This window comes from Lissotriton vulgaris, chromosome 5 (genome assembly GCF_964263255.1).
Source record: "Lissotriton vulgaris chromosome 5, aLisVul1.2, whole genome shotgun sequence".
Lineage (NCBI taxonomy): Eukaryota > Metazoa > Chordata > Amphibia > Caudata > Salamandridae > Lissotriton > Lissotriton vulgaris.
This window is the reverse complement of record NC_141693.1, coordinates 342,576,356-342,588,812: the sequence shown is the minus strand read 5'-3', so window position 1 is coordinate 342,588,812 and position 12,457 is coordinate 342,576,356.

The window sequence follows — 12,457 nt, the reverse complement described above, 5'->3', positions numbered from 1 at the left end:
ATTGACCCAGAAGGAAGTAGTCTCAACATCTATGAGGGAAGTGTTTGATCTTCGAGTTGCAAGGCCCTCTTCTGAGATACAGTTGCTACTCTGCACTAATTTCCCACACCATTTTGGGGAACTTGTGTACCACATATTTAACATGCCTAGCACTGCGGGGGTAGTGTACTTTTTAAGACAAATGTCTCTGGGTTGGGTAGCACCTTCCAGACCGTCTTCAGAGTTATTCCAGCATTTATACACTCTGTGTTTGGAAGCATTTTTGGAGGCTTACCGGTTGTGCTGTTCCTAGTTGTCAGGACTGTGCTTTTAATTTATACTGCCTAGCAATGGATGTCTCATCACAAGACCAAGTGGGGATAGCACTACCACACGTGCTCCTGTGTCGTGAATGCATCATGCAGTGCTTTGGAGCACCCTTACTTCAGGAACTAAAAGGGCCAGATGTAGGTATCCAAATACCGGTTGGTAACGGCCGAAAATACCGATTTTCAGCCGTTACCGACCGGTATGTGGATACTGAGATGTAGGGGCCAGATGTAGTTATCCAAATACCGGTCGGTAACTGCCGAAAAATAGCGATTTTCGGCTGTTACCGACCGGTATTTGGATACTTAGATGTAGGGCATTAAAAAATACAGAATCTGTACTTTTACCGAATCTGTAATTTTACGGAATCTGTATTTTTGAATGTAGGTAGCACTGTAAACAGTACTACAGGGCTTTAAGGAATCGTTATTTACCACCAACTATTAGTTGGTGGTAAATAACGAATTCCTATGTAAATGCAATTATGTGCATTTATACCTGTGCCATGTGGCACACAAGCACTAATCAGGGGTGCAACAGGGTGTCAAAGTGTCACTCTGCCACCCTTGACTATTTCACAATTGTACCAACTCGGTATTTACCGATTCAGTAATTGACATTCATTCCTATGGGCCTCCAGGCCCATAGGAATAAATGGCAATTACCGAATCGGTAAATACCGAGAATACAGAAAAATTACCTACATAGGTTTTACCGATTCTAAAATACCAAATCGGTAAAATTCTGTATTTTAGAATCTGTAAAACCTTTTTACCTACATCTAGCCCTAGGGCATTAAAAAATACAGATTTAGTAATTTTGCCGAATCGGTAACTTTACTGATTCAGTAAAATTACAGAATCTGTATTTTGTAATGTAGGTAGCACTGTAAACAGTGCTACAGGGCTCTAAGGATTCGTTATTTACCACCAACTATTAGTTGGTGGTAAATAAGGAATTACTATGTAAATGCATAAATGTGCATTTACACCTGTGCCATGTGGCACACATACATGCCCTTAGGGCATGTATGTATGCCACATGGCACACAAGCACTAATTAGGGGTGCAACAGGGTGTCAAAGTGACACCCTGCCACCCTTGACTTTTTCGGAATTTTACCGAATCGGTAATTACCGATTGGGTAATTGACATTCATTCCTCTGGGCCTTCAGGCCCATAGGAATCAATGACAAATACCGAATCGGTAAATACCGATTCGGTAAATACCGAACCATACCGATTTGGTATTTTTTACCGAATTTCTATCTACATTGCAATCACCGATTCTAAAATACCGAATCGGTAAAATTCGGTATTTTAGAATCAGTAATTTGCAATTTCCTACATCTAGCCCTTAATGAACACTGGTTCTTGTCCTTTTTGCCTGTCTGTCTACAATGTATGCAGCCCATATTCCAATCTCTATTGTGTATGTTTGACTGTGCCCTGGACATTTGCTTGGGAAACTGGTTCAATCTCCAGAAATTGACCTACTGGTGGGTCCATTAACGGCTCACTTGTACCATTGTCCTTCGCGCTTGCCATTACTCCTGAATGCATACTATATAAGTCCTCCAAGGATGCTTCAGCCCCTGGTTATCTGGATCCTGGCTTGTCTTCTGCGGACATAGCACTGGCTGATCCTCCCTTGGCAGACACTGAGGGGGATAAATTGGAACATGTTTGTTCTATGGACCTGGTGCATCGGATGCCTCTGGGAACATCGCCTGCTGTTTCTGGGAACAGTATTCCTTTTTCTACTCCTCAGAACACATAAAGAATATGCCAGAGTTGTGGGAACGTTTAATTTGGCTATGTTTTTAACATCCAAAATTGTTTTTAAATTGCACCGCTTTTAACCTGCTTTTAAATGTACTTTCTTTTAAATATTGCTTTCTGAATGCTTTTATTTTCAAAATAGCACAATGCCTTTTTATGATTTTAGGGTTTTATACCTTTTACTTACATTGTTAGCACTGTTTTTAGGAAGCTTTTTAGGCATCTCACGTCCAATGAGTAGGTGTCACATGGTTACATAAGGCAAGGATAGAAACGCCATTTTACATGCTCATGTTCTTAAGTTGCCTTCTCTCCTTAAACCATTGTGACATTTGACACACATTCATTTGCATGCAAATACCAGAAAATATTCTCCAAACTCAGCTTTTGCTTTCACTTACACTTCAAAGGAACACTGGCAAATACCTTGAACATTTTGTACAAAGGCTAAGTTCATCATGCAAACTGTTGTTATTTGATTCAGCTGTTTGGCCACGGGGCTATCACAATAGCAAAAGCGACAGTGCCCTGACAGGGACTTCGGCATGGTAACTTTAATGCTGTTTATTATATAAACAACATAAATCCTTTATTTAGACAGAGGAGCATTTTGCTGGCACTGTGAGGATGACACATCCAGGAATTCCAGCCCAGCAGATTCCTAATGCCTGGGATCCGGCCCAGCTCTCCACAAAGATAGCCAGCATGATGAAACTTGCCCACAGGAAATGTGGAGTTATGTCACCCTACAGGAATTATGCAGATTCGCTCAGTCTAGACACACTAGGTTAGGTAGCGCTAGGTAGGAGTACAATATATTACAGTACCTATATCAAAGCGTATATTCTCTGTAATGAGCAAAATGGTTAAACATGTTACCTTTTTCACCATTCTCATAATGCTAATCACATTATTCTGTTTCCTTCTATTGAATATTGCAGTGCAAGTATTTTACTCAAGAATCACAATGCTTCAATAAATATTGAAATGCTTTACTCTGTATTTCTTGTGTATCTTTTTATGAGTATGCATAACTAACTTTGGGAAAGAGTTTTAGATCTGTTACCACAATTTCCTGGGGAGTCAGGGCTGTCGTGTTCTGAGGTTGCATAATCCATTTGCTACCTTGTCAGGTTAGGGGTACAGATGGTACACTGTAAGCTAGCAGGACTTCAGCCAACATATCCGTATGGTGTGCACAGAGTTAATCTTACACAGTTCTGATGTATATATTTTCCCACAGTTGCACAGTTTTAATTGGGAAAGAATAAGCCATACGACAAGGTGTCTGTCTGGGCTTAGGTAAGAGCCAAGGCAGTGTAGAAGCTCAGTATTTAACTGTGAAAATAAAAGGTCAATGACAATCACTGAAATAAACAATTCGCTCTCAGCACATTTGTTTGCAAGGTTTATTGGGAACCCAATACGAATGCAATCATATATACGTGCACACGGAGACCTCAGCAAAGCTCACTGAGTGCCCAATTGGTATGACAGTGCAGAGACATTTTATAGGTATAAGCCCCCACAGGATGGGCATCATAGCATACGTAATCTGGATCAGACTATGCCCTGCTGGACCAATCAGTGAAGTGCAAATGTGGTGTGATACCCTTTTAAGGCTCAAAATATGTCTATACCCTGGTGTTGCTGCCCACGTGTCATCTACAAGAGCAGATTTGGGTTTTCCCCTAAAGGTGAAATCTGTGCCTCTGGTATACGTGGACTTGGCATGTACTTGACCGGCCAAGCCTGCAGGTCATGTCGACATGATTTACTGAAAATGTGAGGTTTTGCAATAGCTAGCTGGAAGCTGGCATGTTTATTCTCGGAAGCCTTGCGTTGCTTGCACGTTGCAGCTGACTGACACACAAAATGGAGCGTGTGACATTTTTGTGGATTTCTGCTGGTGTCTTTCTTTAGTAGCTCAAAGAAGACCATAGGCCTGAAAACATATGTATTTGGTATCATAGAAATGTCCGCTTCGTCATCCCCAAATCTGATACTAAATCATATGTTAATCAGAAGTCATCCATCCTTATCATCTCCTGTCCCTCATCCTCATCCTTATGGGTGTGGTGTGGTGAATCACCTTTCCTGAATATGCAGTTGGCACAGGAGCTGGAAATTGCTGCACAACAAGATGGGCATATTTTTATCAGGAGGCACAGTGTAAAAAAAACTGCTACCACTATTATAATTGCCTCAAGTATCCAAGAGCCCCAGTCCGTGAACCAGTTCATCACAGCTTCCCATAGAGGCCGCCTGTGTGTATACCGTGGCACTCATCTCTAATGTCTTTTATCTTTTTTATAGCTTTGTTTATATTCCCACTGTTATCCGGAATAAATACACAGCATTGGCTCTGAGCCAGGGAAGATGCTGGGGAAGATGCCTCATGGAGGCCGGAACAGACTCCTCCTTCCTTGGCCAGAATGATATCGAGAGCAATCCTGTTCTGTATTACGACAGCCCTCATGGAGGTGAGCTCTTCTGTTATATTTCCTAAGGCATCAGTGGTAGAGTCCGCTAGATCCTCAATCATCCTGGATAACTGATGTATCCTTTCTGAGGTATAGATATTGCCTAGTACTGGGATCATTGCCCCAACACCTGTTAACATGTGGTCTACCCATGCGGCTGTTCTCTTGGCCCTACATAGTGTCAACTCTGTCTTTTCTGCTGGCACTAATTTTGTGAAGTGGGTCATCTGTGGGATGATGGATGCCAGGTAGCAACTTCCATACCATCCTGGGGGCAGGTAGAAGTATGCCCATGGACCACAGACAAAGAAAAGGCCCTTGTAACCTACCAGACCTGGTGACGGCTCGTCACGACTCCTAACTCGAGTTAGTCTGGTTGTGTGGTTACAGCTGCTCATTCCCATGTAAATCTGGGGAACTGCCTTGGTTGGTAGTATGCCTTTTATCTTGTTTATCCTGTCCTCACAGTCAAATAAACCCTGCTCTCCTCGAGCAACTTCCTCGAAGGTGCATCCAAACGAAATGCACTCCTTCCAGTTGTCTTTGGACAGCAGTTCCGAAAAAGTGCACGTTCTGGTAGCTCCTTTCGGAAAAACCGGCATTCTTTTGGGTGTTACTACTTCATCCTTGAGGATGCAGGAGGGGGCTGAAACTTCCCCTACCCTGAACCTTGGTATTTTCAAGTGGCCTGTTTCTCTGTCATCCCAGCCTGCTCGGCCTTTCCATTCTTCATTTCTAGAAGCCCTGTCAAATCCTTTTAGGATCTCTAAGTCTCCCTTAGTTGGCTGCATATTCATACAAGGGATCATCTTAGATCTGAGAGGAGGGTCTGTTATTTTTCTGCTATAGCTATAGCCACTGCTACCACTGGGATCAACAGTCAGTATTTCAGATGAGGGTGTACCTATCGATACTGACACAGACATGCTGTGTTGACTTTGTAACATGTCTTGCAACAGGACACAGCCTACATATTTGGATACTGGCAGTAAGTGGTACTTCAAACTATGTGTGGCGTCTGTGGGTAGGTGTGTGCAAACATAGCAGTCAGATATATTCAAAATTGTCATATACAGTTTCAGCATTTCTATATACTGGTTTCCTTCATATGTATCCCACAATCCTTCTTGGTCCCCTTTATTCACATCCACCCCCATATCAGTAATGTTCATTGTTAGATTCTGTTTATACTCTTTTGGGGATTTTGTTGGCTCAGTTCCATCACTACCATCCCCCACCCTTCCATTAAGATGTGGTATCTCAAGCTCAGCAGAATACATTATTATTATTGCCGTTACTATTAGTGCTGGTACTGGTAACAATATTGCAAGAATCCAGTTACATGTGTGTCTTTCAGTGGACTGCATGACTCTGTACAAACCTTTCCCTTCCCATTGCTATGCAATCTTCTTGTGAATAGGCCCTAAGTTTATTCTTGGTCCACTCGGGCTTGTGAATAGGCCCTAATTTTGTTCTTCTTCCTCTTGGCGCTATGCTAACTGACCCTTAGAGTCAAGCATTTAACCACTGTTCTTCTCTTGTTTTTAATGTCTCGAATAGGTCTAGGACCAGTGACCTCTGTTGCAAAAACGGCACAATGAAGAATGTTCTAAGTTTTGAATAATGCTAGAACCAGTACTTTCTATCGCAAAAATGGCACCATTGAGAAAGTCAAAACGTAGATCTGTTAATTCTTGCTCAGGGACTTGCTCTGGGTCAGTTGGAAAGGCAATCTCATTAAAAATTAATCTTATTAGCTCACTGAGCAATAGTGGCACCGGGAAAAGTAATGTTAGAGTTGCAGTTATGTCTCTTCCTGGGCACAAAATGGTTAATTGTATCCTGGACCGTTGACCGCAAGCTTGTATTGACACGGATCGAAGTCTGTCTGTCCGGAGCACTTGCATTTAGCCAGCAGTCCGTTAATCATTAGTCAACTTGTTCATGTTTTTGTTTGCTGGGGGAGCGAAGGTTGTATCCTTGGCTAGGCTCTGCTGCTGGTATCTGAATCGGTGGGGTCAGTTTTCCGTCCCCGGGCGTCACTTTTTTCGTGTGGGACGCGTGGAACCACGAAGTTAGACCGTCACACTTCACTGCTGTAGCCGTGGTAAGAATGACCTGCCTTGGCCCCCTCCATCTGGGCTGCAAACAATTCCTCCGTGTGTGGGCTTTGACCCAAATCCAGTCCCCGGGCTGCAGATCGTGGGCTGGTGGCGTTGCGGCCTCTGGAAGGGACTTCAGCACCTGATAATGGAGGTAACGTAAAATATCGGTTAACTTCTTACAGTAACACAATAATAAGTCATCCGTTACTGACAGTGGGGCTGTGGACATATGTCCTAGTATTTGCATTGGTCTGCCAAATATGATGTCATGTGGGCTCAACTTTGTTACTCTGTCTGGTGTACATCTCATTGCTAGAAGCGCTAAAGGCAGCGCATCTACCCATGAGAGGTCTGTTGACGCACAAATTTTAGCTATCTTATTTTTCAAAACTCCATTTTTCCTTTCAACAGTGCCTGCTGCTGGGGGATGGTAAGCACAATGCAACTTTTGTTTTATGGCCAATCCCTTGCATAGTCCCTTTATGACATTGGAAATGAATGCAGGCCCATTGTCGGACGCCAGGAGGGAGGGTATCCCAAACCTTGGCAGCAGCTCCTTTAGTAGACACTTGGCCACGCTCTGTGCATCACAATGTTTGGTGGGGTAGGCCTCTGTCCATTTGCTAAACATACAGACAATGACCAAAACATATTTATATGACTGGGTGGGGGGCATGTCGATAAAATCAAGCTGAAGGCTTTCAAATGGCCCATGGGGAGGTGGGAAGTGGCCAGGCGCCGTTGGGGTACCTTTTCCGGTGTTATATTGGGCACAGACAGAACACTGCTTGCACAGCCTTTCTGCTGTCTGGCGGAATTTTGAGTTATACCAACACTGGGAAAACAATCTGATCATGCCATCACGTCCTACATGTGAGGGCCCATGGAACAATCTGCTCATTGAAGGGAGCATGGTGGAAGGCAAGCATATCCTGCCATTAGGCCCTACCCAAAGTCCCTCCTTTGTTTGTGTGCACCCCTGTTGCTCCCACTCCTCTTTTTCATTGTTAGCTGTATTCCTCTGAATATGTATTGGGTCAAAATGTAGTGAACCACTATCCTCTTTTGTGTCTGTCCTGTTGTCTACTAATTGTACCATAGCTCGCTGGCAGCCTGTAAGTGCTATTTTCTTCGCCTCTTGGTCAATGAAAGCATTGCCTCTGGAAATGGGGTCTTTTGATGAGGTGTGGGCAGCACATTTTATAATAGCCACTTTGAAAGGTAGTAGCAGTGCTTGGAGGAGGTCATAAATCAATTGTGCATGTTGTATCTGCTGGCCTGCTGATGTAAGGAACCCCTTCATTTCCCATAGCTGGCCAAAGTCGTGGACCATCCCAAAGGCATACTGGCTGTCCGTGTATATATTCACTTTCTTTCCTTCAGCCCACGCACATGCCCGTGTAAGTGCCACGAGTTCGGCTGCCTGGGCACTCTTTGCTGCTGTCAGCCTTCCCCCCTCCAATAATTTAGTAGCTGTGCCCACCGCATAAGATGCTTGTAGTACTCCTGTGTCATCTCTTAAGCATGACCCATCTACAAATAAATCTCCTTGAGCATCTGGGAGTGGTGTATCTTTAAGGTCTGGGCGTATCTTAGTATGCCTATTTATGGCCAAGGCACAATCATGAAAGGAATCATCTGAATCAAAATCCTCCAGCTCATATTCAGTTGGTAGCAAGCATGCAGGGTTCAACGTGGTACATCTCTTGATGATAATGTGTGGTGTCAAAAGTACCAACTCATACCTGGTGAGGCGTGCATTGGTGAGGTGCTGTGTCTTAGTGGATGTGAGGAGTGTGTCCACGGCATGTGGCACATGTAGGACTAGTGTGTGTCCTAATACTAAGTTGTCTGACTGTTCCACGGCAAGTGCTGCAGCTGCCACCGCTTTCAGACGCGGTGGGAGCCCTGCAGCCACTGGGTCTATCGTGGCAGAGTAATATGCCACGGGCAGTAGAAAGCTCCATGTTTCTGAGCCAAGACCCCCATTGAACACCCACCCTTCTCGTGGCAAAACAAGTGAAAATCTTTGCTATAATCTGGTATGCCTAGTGCTGGTGATTCCTTCAATCCTCTTTTCAGCTCATTGAAGGCTGTCTCACATTCTTGTGACCAGGGTACAGTGTCAGGTATGCCTTTGTGTGTCAGTGCCTGTAGGGGTTTAGCAATGAGAGAGAAATTCGGTATCCAGTGATGACAATATCCTGCAACCCCTAGGAACGCCCTAACTTCCTTCTGAGTGCGGGGTCTGGGAAAGTTTGTTATTGTCGAGATTCTGTCTGGCAACAGTTTTCTTGTTCCTTCTGTTAACTCATGGCCTAAGTATTTCACAGAGGTGAGGCAAAACTGTAACTTTTTTGGGGAGACTTTATATCCCTCTAGTGCTAAGTGGCATAGGACAGCAATGGTGTCCTTTACACAAGCCTCCTTTGAAGGCGAGGCCAATAGCAAATCGTCAATATACTGGATAAGTGTGGACCCCTCCTTCAGTACCAGGGAGTCTAAATCTGTTTTTAAGGCATGTGTGAAAATGGATGGTGACTCTGTATACCCCTGCACCAGCCTTGTCCAACAAAACCTCTTCTGTCTAAAACTAAAGGAGAAGAAATGTTGGCTGTCAGGGTGCAAGGGGATGGTAAAGAAGGCGGAGCTAAGATCCATCACTGTGAAGGTGGTAGCTGACACTGGTATATTAGATAATATTGTTGCTGGGTTTGGGACCACTGGGAAAGATGGCAATACTATTTTGTTCAATTCTCTCAGGTCTTGAGTGAATCTGTAGACAGGGGCCCCGTTCGGGCCCTTGGGGGCTTTCTTCACTGGGAGAATCGGGGTGTTACAATGACTGTATTGACTCTCTCTTACAATTCCTTGCTTCAGGAGGTCTTGTATCACTGGTGCGATGCCTTCCTCCCCCTCTTTGGAGATCTTGTATTGTGGCACTCTTGGGAGAATTGCCCCTGGCTTCAGTTTTATCTGTACCGGTGGGTAGTTCAATACCCGCCCTACGTCATTGGCACTTGTTGCCCAGACTTCAGGCGGCACACAATGGCGTATTTCTGGTGGTATTTTAAGGTCAGTGAATGTCATAAAGGCTTGTATCATTAGACCATTTGCCTTGCTCTGTAGAAAGACTCCTGCTGGTGAGCAGTGTATGGTGCATTGCAATTTACATAACAAATCTCTTCCCAGCAAATTCACGGGGCAAAACCTGCTAAAAATAAACTGGTGGTGCACTGTTATTGTGCCTACTACAAACTGTAGTGGCTCAGTAAGGTATTCTGTAATAGGTTGGCCAGTCATGCCTACTGCGCTTATCGTAGTCCTAGAAAGAGGAGCTTCGGGCGTTGTTAGTGCCTTCAGCATTGATCTTTGAGCCCCTGTGTCAATTAGAAATGGAACAACCCTGCCCCATATCTCTTCCTCTACATATGGTCCGGATTGATCTACTGCTATTGCTGGTGCTATCACGCAGTTTCCCACTTTCAGGCATCCCTAGAATGATGCTGGGGGTGGGGATGGGGGCCAGTCAGTTGTTACTGGAGTCCATCCTTCCCCACCCTGCCCATTGCTGCTGGGACTCATTTTCCTGTTGCGGGTTGTCTCGGTACCCTGTGTGCCGAGTGTAGTTGGTGTGCTGGTGTCTGCCCTCTTGCCCGCTATTCTGTTTGTACCTACTGTCCTCATTTCTTTTTTTCACTATTGGGCAATCTGCTTTCCAATGATTGGGGTCCTTACAATAGAAGCATGCTGTTCCTTGTGGTGGCAGGGAGGTTGATCTGCGGGGTAAGGAAGGTGTCCTACTGGTCTGCTGTTTTCCTGTGCTTCTTGCCCCTCCTCTGTTTCTTTCTCTTCCCCTGTTATTGCTGTAAAACCATTCTTGTGCTACCATTAACCTCACTTTTTCTTTCTTTAATTTTTCTGTCTTCATCGCCTGTGCACTAGACTGGAAATCTGAGCAGTACTTGGCCGCCGAAAGCCCCTTCTCTATCGGCTCTTGTTGCCAGCAGACAAAAGAAGTCTGCAAGTGTGTTCTGATAGGTGGTGTGAGGCCTTGTACAAATGTAGTTACCAGGGCTGGCATCGCATCTCCCATAGGATTTTTCAATCCAATGTTCTGCCTATATACTTGCAGGAGGCGGTCAAAGTATGTATTCACACTTTCATCTTTCTCCTGTTTGGTACTTGCAATTTTGCTCCAATCAACCCTATCTGCAGGTACCTTCTCCTTCAAGTGTTCCACAACTTTTTTGTATAACTCCTCTACTTCTGGGCCTGGCGTCCCTCCTTTGCCCCTCCTTGGTTCCACATCTGGCCAATCAATCGTTCTTTTACAATTTTCCCAAAGGTCCTTTGGGATGATGATATTGAATAACGTGCCGCGATCTCTCCATAATAAACCTCTTAATGCTGCCATTCTACTAAGCTCTTCATACCATCTTCGCGGTTCTTCTCTTAGCCTGGGAAAGTCTTTGCTGAAAGTGCTAATGTCCTGCCTTGACCATGGGACATAAACATATGCTAAATCATTTGGCGCGCTGCCAGGTGGTGGCGGTATCTCTTGTAGGGGCATGATAAGTGATGGGACCTCTGTTGTCGTAGAGTTGCCTGTTGTGTTGGCTGTGGTGATGGAGTGGGCAAGAGAGTGAGCTACGTCAATTACTGCACATGTGTGTATTAGCTGCTTCCATTGTTGTAATTTATCTATAGCATATTTAAGCGTGTCCTGCAACTTAGACTCCTCCCATGTTATTAAATCTGATCTGTGAATCTGAACTTCCCTACTTCCCAATCATATTTTTCTGGTAGTTGGGCACGACTACCTGTGGTTGTCTGGGTGTCGGCTTGCTTAGCATATGCTAAATGGGCCTGGGGTGCCTTGTTCATTAACTCTGCTCGCACTAAGGACAGTGTTTTCTCTAAATACCTCCTATTCTGTGATTGTATAACCCCTTCCCTGCTCATGACGAGCTCAGCTCGTCATGAGGCACAGTGGAGCTGTGCTGATGACGAGCTGAGCTCGTCATAAATAAAGGAAAATAGCAATTTCCAGCACAGGCTGGAAATTGCCTTAGCAGCCAAGGTGTTAAAGGAGTCCACTGTTAGTGAGCCCTCCACGAGCCGCTGTAGTAGCGCTTGACAATTTAAAGAATCGCTCTTTAACATCAATTTTGGTGAGTTTGGATTGGATGCAGAAGCTCCTCCCACCATTCCCCCCAAACTTCCTCTTCTTTTGCTCTCTGGAGCTGACTCTGTTTCTGCCAAACACTGCTCTGGTGTTGAAATGTCGTGTTCTGTGTGATGGACATATGTAAATGCATCCCATATCAAGGAGTGCCACTGTTGCTGGCTGAATGAGTTATCCTGTGATTCATCCTCAAATAATTGCTGCCACGGTCTGTCTATTAGTTTCGGTGTTTTAACCTGTTTCTTAACACATTCTTTGAGAATACTGTGTTTCTTCTCGTTGTAATCTGAAGCAGCTTTGACCGCTGTTTCTCTCATTAGTTTCAGAGTACCCAGGACTTGGATAGACTCCAATTCCGGTCTAGCAACCTTATCTTTCAATGCTCTGCGTACAAAGGTTATGGCTGCCTCTCGTTTCCCGGGAGTTAGCTCAGTGTGTTCTGGCTCAGGTACATGCAGCGCTGAATCACCACCCAGGCATCCCAAGAGAATATCTTCTAAGAGTTGGTCTTCCACCCCTGCCCCACTTTCTACCTTCTCTTCTTCTTTAACTTGGACGCATGGGAATGCGCCTACTGTGTCTAGCTGATCT